The sequence below is a fragment of the Oncorhynchus tshawytscha genome, linkage group LG24 (assembly GCF_018296145.1).
Source record: "Oncorhynchus tshawytscha isolate Ot180627B linkage group LG24, Otsh_v2.0, whole genome shotgun sequence".
Lineage (NCBI taxonomy): Eukaryota > Metazoa > Chordata > Actinopteri > Salmoniformes > Salmonidae > Oncorhynchus > Oncorhynchus tshawytscha.
The window spans coordinates 6075052-6088789 of NC_056452.1; the positions used below are offsets into that span (position 1 = coordinate 6075052).

A 13738-nucleotide genomic window follows, 5' to 3' on the forward strand; every position below is an offset into this window, starting at 1 on the left:
TCTCAGCTCACGATAACAACACTCACCCCAGCAGGTATATCTCACTGGTTATCCTCAAAGCCAACACCTACTTTGGCTGCCTTTCCTTCCAGTTCTCTGCTGCCAATGACTGGAATGAATTGCAAAAATCAAGACTTATATTTCCCTCACTAACTTTAAACATCAGCTATCAGAGCAGCTAACCGATCGCTGCAGCTGTACATAGCCCATCTGTAAGCCCATTCAATCTACCTACCTCATCCCCATAGTTTTTATTTACTTCTTCTGCTCTTTTGCACACCAGTATTCCTACTTACACATCCTCCTCTGCACCTCTATCACTCCAGTGTTAATTTGCTAAATTGTAATTACTTCGCTACTATGGCTTATTTATTTCCTTACATCCTCATGCTTTACGCGCTGTAGGCATCCATTACACAGGGGATTGGCTCCTATGTCACCTTGACAGTTTTGTAGCCAATGAGATAACCTTTCCTAGGGATAAACAGTTGATCTGGGTGGGACAAAACAACGCCTAGAACCTTTAATGTGTAATGCAAACTATTGCTACCTGGCTCAGAGACGAGATGCACCGAGCAGGCTACATTACATCGTAAACAAATTTCATCGCTTTATCATAAAAGATGGCTTCTTATGGGGGAGAAAAAGTTCACCTAAGAATATCAAACAGGAAGCTAAAAGGCAGCAGCTATGAATAAATATACCAACATAGTACCTTTGAATAAAATACTGGTCGGACTCGGATGAGGGGAGTAATTTGGACAATGAGTGTGTCGCCTCGGCCGACGAAGATTGCTTTCTAGAAGGATTGGAACCACTTTTAGACCTGTAAGTAAATTATTTTCATGAATTTACTGTATGTATTTCGTGTTTAACAATTTGTCTGCTTTTTGTGCGTTGGATTTAGTTTACATAGGCCTATGTAACAAGTAATTTCAATGTTACATAATTCCAAAGTAATTATTTTCTATGTTTCATATCAGTTCACGGTTTGCTGTTCTAAGTTTTATCCTAGTAACTTTGGAGAGGCCACTAAACTCTCATGGCCATTGTTTACTCTATTGTGTTACTGTTTCGATTGGGAGTGTGTGCTTCACACCTATGTGAGTCACTGTACAGATAGGGTTTAGACTTGGTATTTTTACTTTACAGTAATGTCGTTTTGTAAATTTAGTCAACTGTAATTCCGTGTGTCTTACAGAGGATTTGGATGACGACATTTGGGAGCCACTCCTCCCCAGCAAGTGCCCCCGCCGGTCAAGGTCTTCACCCCCAACTGCTATGTCAATCATCCCATCGGATGGTTCTACATCCACTTTTGATAGACATCTTGAAAAAGAAAATAGGGGCTTGTGGCACCATTTGTCCTAAGAATATCTGTTTCCCCAAGACCAAGGTAAAGGTCATGACAAAGACAGCGGAGAGGGGGACCATACATTGGATCAGGACTAACAAGCTGCTTTTTGTGAAATGGAAGGACACCAGGGAAGTAGCCATGCTCACCATACAGCATAAGGCATTCAACAAACATGTCTCCAGGAGGGTGAAAAAGGAAGAATGTCCCCATTCCTGTGAAGGACTACAATGCCAGCATGGGGGGTGTCGACCTGGTAATAGCCTCCACAAGACCAGGAAGTTTGTGGACAATGCTACAGTAAATGTTTTCATTCTCCACAAGCAGATGGCCAAAGCAATAAGGTTGGCCTTCCGAGAGCAGCTGGTTTTTGGAAATGGTTGAATTGGGGGCTCAAAGCAACCTTGCAACCACTACAATCCCCCCTCTCCACATTCAAGGTGAGTGCCACTATCCAACACACATGCCAAAAGGAACAACTGCAAGCATTGCACAAAACACAGGTTGGGGGAGTTAAATGCCAGATCTTTTGTCCAAAATGCCAGTTCGCTTTTCCGTTTCCTGGCAGATAGGGACTGCTTCAAAAGACTGCACTTCACTGTAGCTTGTGCATGTCGTGATAATCTAATCATCTGCACCTGGGATGTAAAGTAAACACCATTGGTAAATAGTTCTGTTAATTTCTATTTTTTGTGTAAACAAAAAATAGTGTGTAAACAAGTTGGTGTATGATAAATTTTTATAATTCTGTATGTATATCTGTTGCTTTAATATTGTTTTTGTAAACAGTTCATTTGCATGTGGGACGAATAGATTGGATATGCCTTGGCTAAAAGTTCAAGCACTTTGAAGAGGTTGAGAAAACACTTGGATATCCCCTGTATGTCCCCCGACACCACCACAAGAAATTTAGTTTTATAGTTCACAATCATTTTTAGGCACATCCACTGTGCAAAACAATTACCACATTCGGGAAACTTTGGAGAGGTTGAAATTACACTTAAAATGTACCCTGGATACTCCATAACACCCATGTTTGAGTGAGACTGATAAAAAATTGTTTTCATACTGAACAAATTGCATTTAGGGATTGCAAATATGTAATAGTACTGGAATTATCAAATTTACAGACATATGCCACTTTGGAGAGGTTTAGGGACACTTGGAAATGTCCCGTAACCACACCTGACAACTTGCTAAAACTTCTGCTCATTTCTAGTTGTTAGGTCTATCAATTCCATTCTTCTGATGTCGTTCGCATGTTGTGGAAGCCATCTGATGCGTTTCCAGGTCTGGGCATCAATAATTCACTTATAACTTGTCAATGAAAGATGACTTTCAAAATAAATCCAAAATAGGTATTGTGTGTGTGCTTGGTCTTATGTATTCTGAACTACGTAACTTCTATCTATGTAATCTTCTACCAATCGGAGATGGTGGGTGTCGAAAATGTCTTTCTTGTGCCTTTTGAAGTGGAACGACCCCATAGAGACATTCAAGCATCAGCTTCCTTCCCTTTTGCACCCTGGGAAGAGCCAGTTAAACAAATTGCCAGCTCCTGACATTCACATTCTTCCTGAGGGAGGAGGGTGGAAACTTTTGTCCACAGTGAGAAAACCAGGTGCCAGTGTTCAGCTGCTGAAGACAGCAAGCAAACAGGCAAGGCCAGTAGTCTCCGTTATAAAAGTCTCTCACTCGTGGCAAGTCAAAGCGATTTGCCATCAAGTGCAAGCACCCACGGAGAGGAGAATAAAATGAGTGAGAGAAATAGGGTATGCCACTGAGATATTACAGTATCTTAGGAAAAATATAGCCTTACCTTTTCCTGTAGGCTACACTATGCCTCTAGTTGAAAATAATGTTTTTAAGAAAAGGGTGTTAAGCTAAGACCGGTAGACGCACATCTCCGGACAGCAGCAAAAGTGGGTGAGTTTCCTGTCCCGTTTCTAGCAGTGTGCGATTCCAGACGGGTCATGTGACCAGGCAGCGAGGAGACGAAGCTCAGTATGGGTCATCAGCCCGTAATCCAATAACGCTATCTGACATCTACATGTGCTAAGCAGCAGCTTAGGCCAAAACTATTTAACCAACCACAGGCGAAAAACGCCATAGGGGCGGGGCCATGGTGCCATGCATTTCCACCCCATACCGTAATAGACCGCATACTGGAAAACCAATGTGTTTCCCATTACAAAGCCATAGAGGCGGATGCTCATCGTATGGCAGTTTAAGGGCCCAGAGTGCCATCATCTGCAAAACGAGGGCTTAATTACAATTGCAGAGACTTTTAACACTAGTATCCACTCCTCCAAGACGTTATTCTGCTAATAAAGAGCTTTAAAAGGGAACGCTGACAGCTTGGGCGGGTTTTGCATGGCAGGCCCCTTTATTGATGTGACTCATCCCTTCCTTGTGCTTTAGTTGGTGGGAATAGAGAGGGGAAGAGAGAGGGGGGGTGTTGTGGGGGCAGATTTTCTGTTTTGTGAGGCATGAGTCACCAGGGTGCCAAGAGGCCCTTGTCTGGTGATACTGGGGTGACGAGGTTGAAAGGGGAGTGCAGGACGGGGTAAAAACAAGGTCTGAGGCAAATCCGTCAAACACAGACACACACTCCTCCCCAGCCAGATCCCTTTAACCCACACAGTCCCACTGACTGTAACCAGCCACCCACTGTCTGCTGTTGACATAACAACCAAGCCTAGTCATGCCCCTCATCTCCATTTTGCCTTTATAACTGTAAAGTTATGTATATTTGAACTGACTGGGTTCTGTTTTATTTACTGATACAGTGAAAGCTTGTAGCTTCGCTGAAAAAGTGGGTTGCTTCCTTTAATTCCTCAGGAGTGCCTTTGAGAGACAATGGCTATTGTTTCCCAAATACACACTGTGGTAATGTGGTTTACACACAACACACCCAATGGAAAAGCACTGTTAAATTCTATTCCTCGATTTGTGCTCTGGTTTCTTAGTGATCCCCTTTGTCCCAGTCTTCCGGCTTTCTGTTTGCCTTAGTCAAACGTGAAGGAAATTAATTGAAAACACACAAAAAGATGGACCAATATCTGCACAGCAGCACATAGACACTGTGCTGTAGACAAGGGTAGAAAGTACCACACAGAAGTACGCAATAGTACATTACGACACACACAGACATCCTGCTGGCCTACAGATCCTTCAGAAAGTATTCATTACACTTTGTGTTACAACCTGCATTCAAAACGTATTAAATATATATTTTTTACTCACCCATCTACACACAATATCCCATAATGACAAAGTGAAGACATGTTTTAGGAATGTTTCCAAATGTATTGAAAATGAAATACAGAAATCTAATTAACAAAAGTATTCACACCACTGAGTCAATACTTTGTAGAAGCACCTTTAGGCGCAATTACAGCTGTGAGTCTTTCTGGGTAAGTCTCTAAGAGCATCCCAAACCTGGATTGTGCAACATTGTCCCATTATTCTATTCAAAATCCTTCAAGCTCTGTCAAATTGGTTGTTGATCATTGCTCGACAACCATTTTCAGGTCTTTAAGTCAAAACTGTAACTCAGCTAATCAGGACCCCTCGCAGTCTTCTTGGTAACCAACTTGTGTAGATTTGGCCTTGGTTTTAGATTATTGTCCTGCTGAAAAGGTGACATCTCCAAGTGTCTGGTGGAAAGCAGACAACCAGGGTTTCCTCTATAATTTTGTCTGTTCTTATGGAATTATTTTATTCTGTACAAGCTTCCTTCTTTTCACTCTGTCAATTAAATTAGTATTGTGGAGTGACTACAATGTTGCTGATCCAATCCTCAGTTCTCTCCTATCATAGCAATTAAACTTGTTTTACATCCACCACTGGCCTTATGGTGAAATCCCTGAGGGGTTTCCTCCCTCTCCGGCAATGGCGTTAGGAAGGACACCTGTATTGTTGCAGTGACTGGGTGTATTGATACACCAACCAAAGTGTAATTAGTAACTTCACCATGCTCCAACGGATATTCAACGTCTGCTTTACCAATTGGGGCCCCTACTTTGAGAGAACACGCATTTGAAAAACTCCCTGGTCTTTGTGGTTGAATCTGTGTTTGAAATTCACTGCTCAACTGAGGGGCCTTACAGATAATTGTGGAGTACAGAGATGAGGTAGTCATTCAAATCATGTTAAAACAGTAGTGCAACTTATGCTACTTGTTACGCAGATTTTTAATCCTGAACTTATTTGCCATAACATATAGGGTTATTTTTTAGTTGTAAAAATGTCTAAAAACATAATTCCACTTTGGCATTATGGGGTATTGGGTGAAGGCCAGTGACAAAAACTAAATTTTATACATTTTAAATGAAGGCTGTAACACAACAAAATGTGGAACAAGTCCAGGGTTATGAATACTTTCTGAAGCCACTGTATTATCGTCAGAGAGGAAGGGTGGTGTGTTTTTGTGTCCATTATCAGACTGGCAGATCAGGAATTCCCCGTAACCGGCGCTCAGACAAACTCCTACCATGCGTGGCGTGCCCAGCTGGACTGCTCTCAAAGGGCTACTGCAGCCAGAGTAGACACACAGGAAGTCTTTATGAGAGCAATGTAGTATCTTACTACTACATGTCCGCACCCTTCATCAAATAAACACCCTTTGTAAAAAAAAATTACACTGCGTTACCTTGGCTTGAGTAGCCTTCAATGACTTCTATAAACCCTGGATTGCTGATGCTGTGTACTGGCAAATGACAGGCTTTGAAACCACCGGTCAGCCATATTGGCACTCCCCAGAAAGAGCAGTCCTCCATAATAGTGAAAGGAATTCTACAGTATTTCAATTAGATATTAAAAGGACAAAATTACATGTATTTAACTAAATTTGTTGTAGTGGAGACAGTAACATTAGAACTTTCAAAAATGTATACTTTAAGGAAAATATCTTAATATAATTAAGTTCAGCTCACATATTAAAACAAATATGCTTTAGGGTGTCTAATATAATAAATGTGGCAAAAACAAATGTAGACATGATTAATAAAATGTATTTCTATAGCTTCCAAAATATGTATATTTTTACAATGGTGTGGGGGGAAGATGGAGGCGTGGTGGCTTCAAAACAGAGCCCTGTCAGTCATCTACTGTACATATACTTCTTTGGTAGCCTTCAACACTAAAATTGACAAACTAACTGACTCCTTACTCGAGTATGTTTTAAAATCGTCAATCTATAAAAATTCTAATTTAAATGATATACAATGCACTTCTTTAGCTCACAGTGATATTGTTGATAAAAAAAAGTATATAAGCAGTAGTGTTTCCCAAGAGCACCCCTGGGGGAAACTGCATTGCATTTTGGAAAAACTGACCGACTAAATTAGAAAGGTGGTTCTAGGATATCAACAAAAAAAAAGACAACATTAAACACCGTCTCAGGTTAGATATAGGCAAATGTCACTTATCAGCCTCAGTCTGGCCTACTGTAGAGGACAAAGACATCCAGACAGAGATGGAGAGAGAGGAAAGGAAGGAAGGAAGAAAGGAGGCGGATAGTGAGGGGGGACACAGCGAGGTGGAATGATTCATCCAGCCTATCCAACTCATGGGGTCTCGGGGCATCCACCAGACACCATCTGGACTGCTGGAATTCTAACGAGGGGTCGCTGTTAAGAGGTCTGCTGTACAGGCAGAGGGGGATGGGTTAGCAAATCCCAGAGATACAGTACATCAGATTTGAACCCTTCTGGACAACACAACAAAATCAGCTAGCCTACTTTGTACTTGATAGCCTACTTTGCAGTGGATGGGTTAGGGCCCAGAGATACAGTCGAACAAACTGAACCTTTATGGGATCAGGCCTAACAGTTGACTTTTATAAAAATCAACCACAGCTCAACTACATGCTAAAAGGAAGGAATTACCAGATGTGGGATTAACAGTAAATTCCCATTGAAACACAACAAAATCAGATAGCCTACTTGCTAAATATGAACTATGTAGAAACTGGAAACATACGTAGGCTGATGCAGGAGTTTCTCTTGTAATGTGAGATTTCCTGAATGGAAATAAAAGGGTCTATCATTTGCATCGCCACCAGAGCTACGTCAGAGTTTGTGCCCTCTTATGAAAAGTTTGATGATGATCATCGGTTGGCTGGATAATGACCCAAGTATGAATGAGAGGCCAATTAGATGAAGTGGACATTCTGTCCATTCGACTACAATGTTTTTCAAGTGTCATGTATGGACTGCAGTACTTCAACAGACAACAATCCAGAGACCCAAACAAGGCTTTTACTATGACTCCATATGCAGTCAGACATTAGTCTTAGTGTCGCTTGTTGTATCGGAAATGCTGTCCAGATATATACACTTCAAATCATAGTTGGACTGATTGTCAACATATGTTCAATGTCACTGTGTCATCAATTACTGAATTCACACACTTCATATAGAACTAAATCACAGGCCAAATTAGCTTATCTTCTTTTTGAGAGTGGCCGCTTTACAAACTACTAGCGAGATTTACAAATATGTCTTAGAGGAGATTAGCCTCCTGGCTAACCCAAGCACCCTTCCCCTGGGAGTTCCTATTGCTCATATTGTCACATCCCCTCCACTCACTGTAAATATTTACAGAGTGAAACTGCCTGCCGAGACAGCCATTATGCCCCCCCTTGACTGCTGAGGAAAAAGGATGGGTCGGGAGATTTGTTTAAAAAGGTCGCAGTTTGGCCATTTTTTTTATTTTTTTTAAATTTTGCAGTTGAACAATATGCAATGTATTCCTATGTAATATATCAAGGCATTTAAATTAGGCTTTGGGCTCATTTAAGCCCCTCACAATCCAGGAAATTATCTTTAAATGACCAGTTGCATTTGATTTCTCAAACGTTCTCAAAGTGCCTACTGACTACTGAATATCCAGTGGGCACTTGTTTCTGAACTATCAAGACATGCAGGCTTAACCAGGGTTATTGATTTTGACTGTTCCTGTACAGTCAAGTACAAGTGTCGTTCGGAATAAAAAATGATTCTGATCTTCCTGTGGCCCATCCACAACTTTAAACGTATTGCATGTACAATATAGTATGCATTTATAACATGCAGTGCATTCGGAAAGTTCTCAGACCCCTTGACTTTTACATTTTAGCATCATTCTAAAAATGGATACAATTAATTTTTTCCCCTCAATCTACACACAATACCCCATAACGACAAAGCAAAAACAGGTCTTTAGAAAATGTGCTAATTTATAAAAAACATTTTTTTAAAGGAAATATCACTTTTTCTCCTGAGCGCTCAGGACCTCCGCTCCCCAGTCTAAGGTTTGCCTTCCAACATGACGACGACCATAAGCACACAGCCAAGACATAGCAGGGGGGGCTTCGGGACAAGTCTCAATGTCCTTGAGTGGCCCAGCCAAAGCCTGGACTTGAACCCCATCGAACATCTCTAGAGACCTGAAAAAAGCTGTGCAGCGACTCTCCCCATTCAACCTGACAGATCTTGAGAGGATCTGCAGAGAATAATGGGAGAAACTCCCCAAATATATGTGTGCCAAGCTTGTAGCATCATACCCAAGAAGAGTCGAGACTGTAATCGCTGCCAAAGGTGCTTCAAAGTACTGAGTAAAGGGTCTGAATACTTACGTAAAATGTCAGTTATACATTTGCAAACATTTCTAAAACCTGTTTTTACTTTGTCATTGTGGGGTATTGTGTGTAGATTGATGAGGGGGGGGGACAATTTAATCAATTTTAGAATAAGGCTGTATTGTAACAAAATGTGAAAAACATCAACAGGTCTGAATACTTTCTGAATGCATTGAACAAAAATATAAACGAAACATGTAAAGCATTGGTCCATGTTTCATGAGCTGAAATAAAAGATGCCAGAATTGCTTCATATGCACAAAATCTTATGTCTCAAATGTTGTCCACCAATTTGATTGCATCCCTGTTAGTGAACATTTCGCCTTGGCCAATATAATCCATCCACCTGACAGGTGTGGCATATCAAGAAGCTGATTAAACAGCATGATCATTACACAGGTGCACCTTGAGCTGGGGACAAAAGGCCACTAAAATGTGCAGTTGTCAAAACACAACGCCACAGATATCTCAAGTTGAGGGAGTGTGCAATTGTCATGCTGACTGCAGGAATGTCCACCAGTTGTTGCCAGAGAATTGAATGTTCATTTCTCTACCAAAAGCCACCTCCAATGCCGTTTTAGAGTATTTGGCAATACGTCCAACCGGCCTCAAACACAGACCATGTGTAAACACTCCAGGACCGTCACATTCGGCTTCTTCACCTGCGGGATCGTGACCCAGAGAGTTGATGATACGGCGTAGTATATCGGTCTGTAATAAAGCCTGATTGACTGGGCCTGGCTCCCCAGTGGGTGGGACTAGGTCACAAGTAGAAGGGCCTACATGCTCCCAGGCACACTCACGGCTGCGCCCTTGCCCAGTTATGTGAAATCCATAGATTAGGGCCTAATGAATTTATTCCAATTAACGGTTCCTTACATTAACTTTAACTCAGTAAAATCTTTGAAATTGTTGCATGTTGCACTTATATTTTTGTTCAGTATATAGTTACTAGCTATTCATCCTTGACGTCATACTTGCATTAAGCGCAATATATCACTGCGTCATCTGCATTAATGTAGGTACACTAATGGCCCTTGAGCCTGATGGCAATGGACCAAAGCCAGCCAATGTTTATGTCAGGTGTCATTAGGGTTGCACATTTTGGGGAATATTCAGAGGTGAAAATTGTGGAAATGTATTTGAAATTACTGGAAATATACACAAATTAATATTAATACCATAAAAAATGTAGATGTTTTTTTGCATTGGATATTTACAATATCATATGGAGACAGAACAATTTAGTTACAAATTGAACTTGAATAAAATGAGTTGACTCTTCACATGGGATGATTCCACTGAACACCAAAAGAAAGGGAATATTGAATGATCCCCAAGGATCCATCGTATCTCCCAAAAACATTTAACATACATCTGTAAAATTATAGTCTAGGAAGTAAAGCTTTGGTTGTCTTCCTCCCAGGCTTCCATGTCTTCTCCCTGGACCTCCTCAATGTCCACCTCTTGAACATCAGACTCTGAGGACTCATCTTCACTGTCACTTTCCAACCTTGTTGAGGATGGCTCGCTGTCAGGCTCAAAAAGCCACAAACTTGCCTGGATGGCCACCAATTTTTCAACCCTTGTATTGGTCAGCCTGTTGCGTGCTTTGGTGTGTGTGTGTTCCCAAACAAGGACCAGTTGCACTCGGAGGTGGCTGATGTTAGTGGGCTTAGGAGGATGATGGAGACAACAGGGGAAAGAGCCTCAGATCCACAAAGTCCCTTCCACCAGGTGGCTGATGAGATAAGTTGGCATGACTGCCATATTGCATCTCCATCCCAAAGCCCTTGCTTGGAAGTGTACTTTGCCAGACTGCCAAGAACCTTGCCTTCATCCAGGTCAAGGTGGCGAGACACAGTAGTGATGACACCATAGGCCTTGTTGATCTCTGCACCAGACAGGATGCTCTTGCCAGCATACTTTGTGTCCAACATGTATGCTACAGCATGTATGGGCTTCAGGCAGAAGTTGTCCCACTTTTTTATGCATTTCAGAACTGCAGTTTCCAATCCTTGGAGCAACAGTAAAGTGGGCAGGGCCGTACGGATTTCTTTTCTTACTTCTGCAAGAGTCTGAACATCAGACAGGATGGCATTGTCTCCCTCAATCTGTGCAATGGCTACTGCTATAGGTTTCAGGAATTTCAGGCTGCTTACCACTCTCTCCCAAAATACATCATCCAGGTGGATCCTCTTGATGGGGCTGTCCATATCGGCAGACTGTGATATGGCCATTTCTTGGATAGACTCCTTCCCCTCCGGGAGACTGTCAAACATGATGACAACACCGCCCCAACGGGTGTTGCTGGGCAGCTTCAATGTGGTGCTCTTATTCTTCTCACTTTACTTGGTGAGGAAGATTGCAGCTTTAACTTGATGACCGTTCACAAACCTAACCATTTCTTTGGCCCTCTTGTAAAGGGTATCCATTGTTTTCAGTGCCATGTCGTCCTTGAGGAGCAGATTCAATGCATGATCAGCACAGCCAATGGGTGTGATGTGAGGGTAGGACTCCTCCACGTTAGACCAAGCAGCCTTCATGTTTGCAGCATTGTTGGTCACCAGTGCAAATCCCTTCTGTGGTCCAAGGTCATTGATGACTGCCTTCAACTGCAATGTAGAGACCGGTGTGTCTGTTGTCCCTTGTGTCTGTGCTCTTGTAGAATACTGGTTGAGGTGTGGAGATGTAGTTAATTATTCCTTTCCCACAAACATTCGACCACCCATCAGAGATGATTGCAATACAGTCGGCTTTCTCTATGATTTGCTATACCTTCACTTGAACTCTACATCCAGCAAATGAGTAGAACAAGGATGTCTGGTTTGGGTGAATGCTGGGCGAAGAACATTCTGAAATCTCTTCCAATGCACATTGCCTGTGAGCATCAGAGGTTAACCCTGTTGCATACACAGCTCAAGCAAGACATTCGTCAGCATTTCTCTGACGACATTCCTCAATTGAGTCCATGAGCTGTTGCTAGCGATAACAGGCTGACTACACTGCTCGTGTCGCAAAATAATTTTATTGTGCGCGCCAACGAGCGTCTGCATTGCCAAGCGTTAAAATAGAAGTCAGTTCTATTTGTGATGCAGATCACACTGCAAGTCCTGCCTCTCCCATCTCCTCATTGGTTTATAGAAGCAGATACTCACATGCCATCTCCTCATTTGTTATATGTGACTGAAAGACAAACAAAGTCAGTGGCGGTAATGCACCTAATTTTTGAAAGTTGCCAATCACAATATAAAGTCAAGAGAAGAAAAAGCCTGTAAGGAGAAGAGATGACTAGAAACGATTCGGTTGACCGTTATGTGTAGATTAATTAGTGGGGTAGAGGACCTTGTGCATTTCAGGTAAAATAACAACTCAATGTTTATATCCCAGGACAAATTAGCTAGCAACCGCAAGCTAGCTAAATAGGACAAATTAGCTAGCAAGTGCAAGCCAGCTAGCTAAATTGCCATAAATGTTTAATGCTTTTCGACCTGTCCCCAAATTAATATAATTGGTTCAGAGTTTGTTTTGATATTTTTCGTGATCGCGTTTGGTGTGGGGGGACAAAATACATTTATGCACGATGGTGCACGCGCGCAGCTGGTTTGGGTTCCTTTTAAGGTGTCTGATTCATCATTTTCACCTGGAATAGAAGTCAGAGGTTGCTTGTTGTGAGCTCTGAGGGAACTTTATGCACTTGGCCAGATGATTCTGCATCTTTGTTGCATTCTTCACATATGATTTGGCACAGTATTTGCAAATGTACACAGCTTTTCCTTCTACATTAGCTGCAGTGAAATGTCTCCAGACACCAGATAGTGGCATTTTCCTGTTAAAGATTAGAAAAATTGTTTAATTTTTTAAATATTTTTTTATATTCCACACACAGATAAATAGTTAAGCAGTTAGATTAAACAACTCCTTTGTAAGATAAATGTTTTAAAATTAAAGAAGTATGGAAACAGGTGAATTAACACTCATTTAGCAGGCTCAAGCAAGCTAAAACCCACATGGTAGCAAACACCAACTAGCAGAAATTGTTACTAAGTTGTAAATGATTAAAACACATTTTGCTGTAGACTACGATTTACTAGTTGACAAAAGAAAATCATGCATGTCATATAAAATATATTCACCCCTCCCAATATTGTAATCAAAACTTACCAGAAAGCATGTAGTCATTGTCTCAGACAGTGTAGTAATGTGGGCTCAATAGCATCTCATTAGTGTGCAAGATCTTCAGAATCAGCTGTACATGTGATGGAAGTATTCACTGTGCATGCAGAGGGTTGCAATTTCATTAAATTGGGGATAATTTAATCAAAATATGCCACAAGACCTAGAATTGCCTTGTGTATGCCACAAAAAAAGGTCCACTTATAAGCTAACTTTTTTAAAGCAAAATTCCAAATTCCAGGGCTTAACTTACCATGGAAATTTTCCAACACTTTGCAAATTGTTCAGACCCTTTGCAACCATGTGTCATACAATGTTAATGAAGGATATTAGTGGATGAGGTTAAACAGGTTTAATCTCAGGCAGTTGCACCAAAGGAGAGGTGTTAACTTCATCTAGTGTCCTAACAAAAAACAAAAAAAATGTAACATTGTCTGTCAGGGACCGGAATGTTAGCAGTGTCAATAGCAATATGGCTTGAGCAACAAGTCAACCCCATTGCAAAGTGAGAGCTGTCAACATCAAACAAATTCAATACCCCCTTATCTTAGCGGAGCACTTCAGGTGTGCCAAACCAAGCTTTA

At 41.5% G+C, this 13738-nt stretch overlaps 1 protein-coding gene across 2 annotated transcripts in view; it reads right to left on the reverse strand.

The window, feature by feature from the left end:
* svild (supervillin d) overlaps positions 1-13738 on the reverse strand; it is a 110940-nt gene that overhangs the window by 89869 nt on the left and 7333 nt on the right. Inside the window, exon 1 of one of the 2 annotated variants that reach the window (XM_042305230.1) lies at positions 3174-3382. The exons of the other annotated variant lie outside the window; for it this stretch is intronic. The gene's annotated coding sequence lies outside the window, so the exon portion shown is untranslated. Of the gene's footprint in view, positions 1-3173; positions 3383-13738 lie in introns of those variants that run through there. 2 annotated transcript variants of the gene reach the window in all.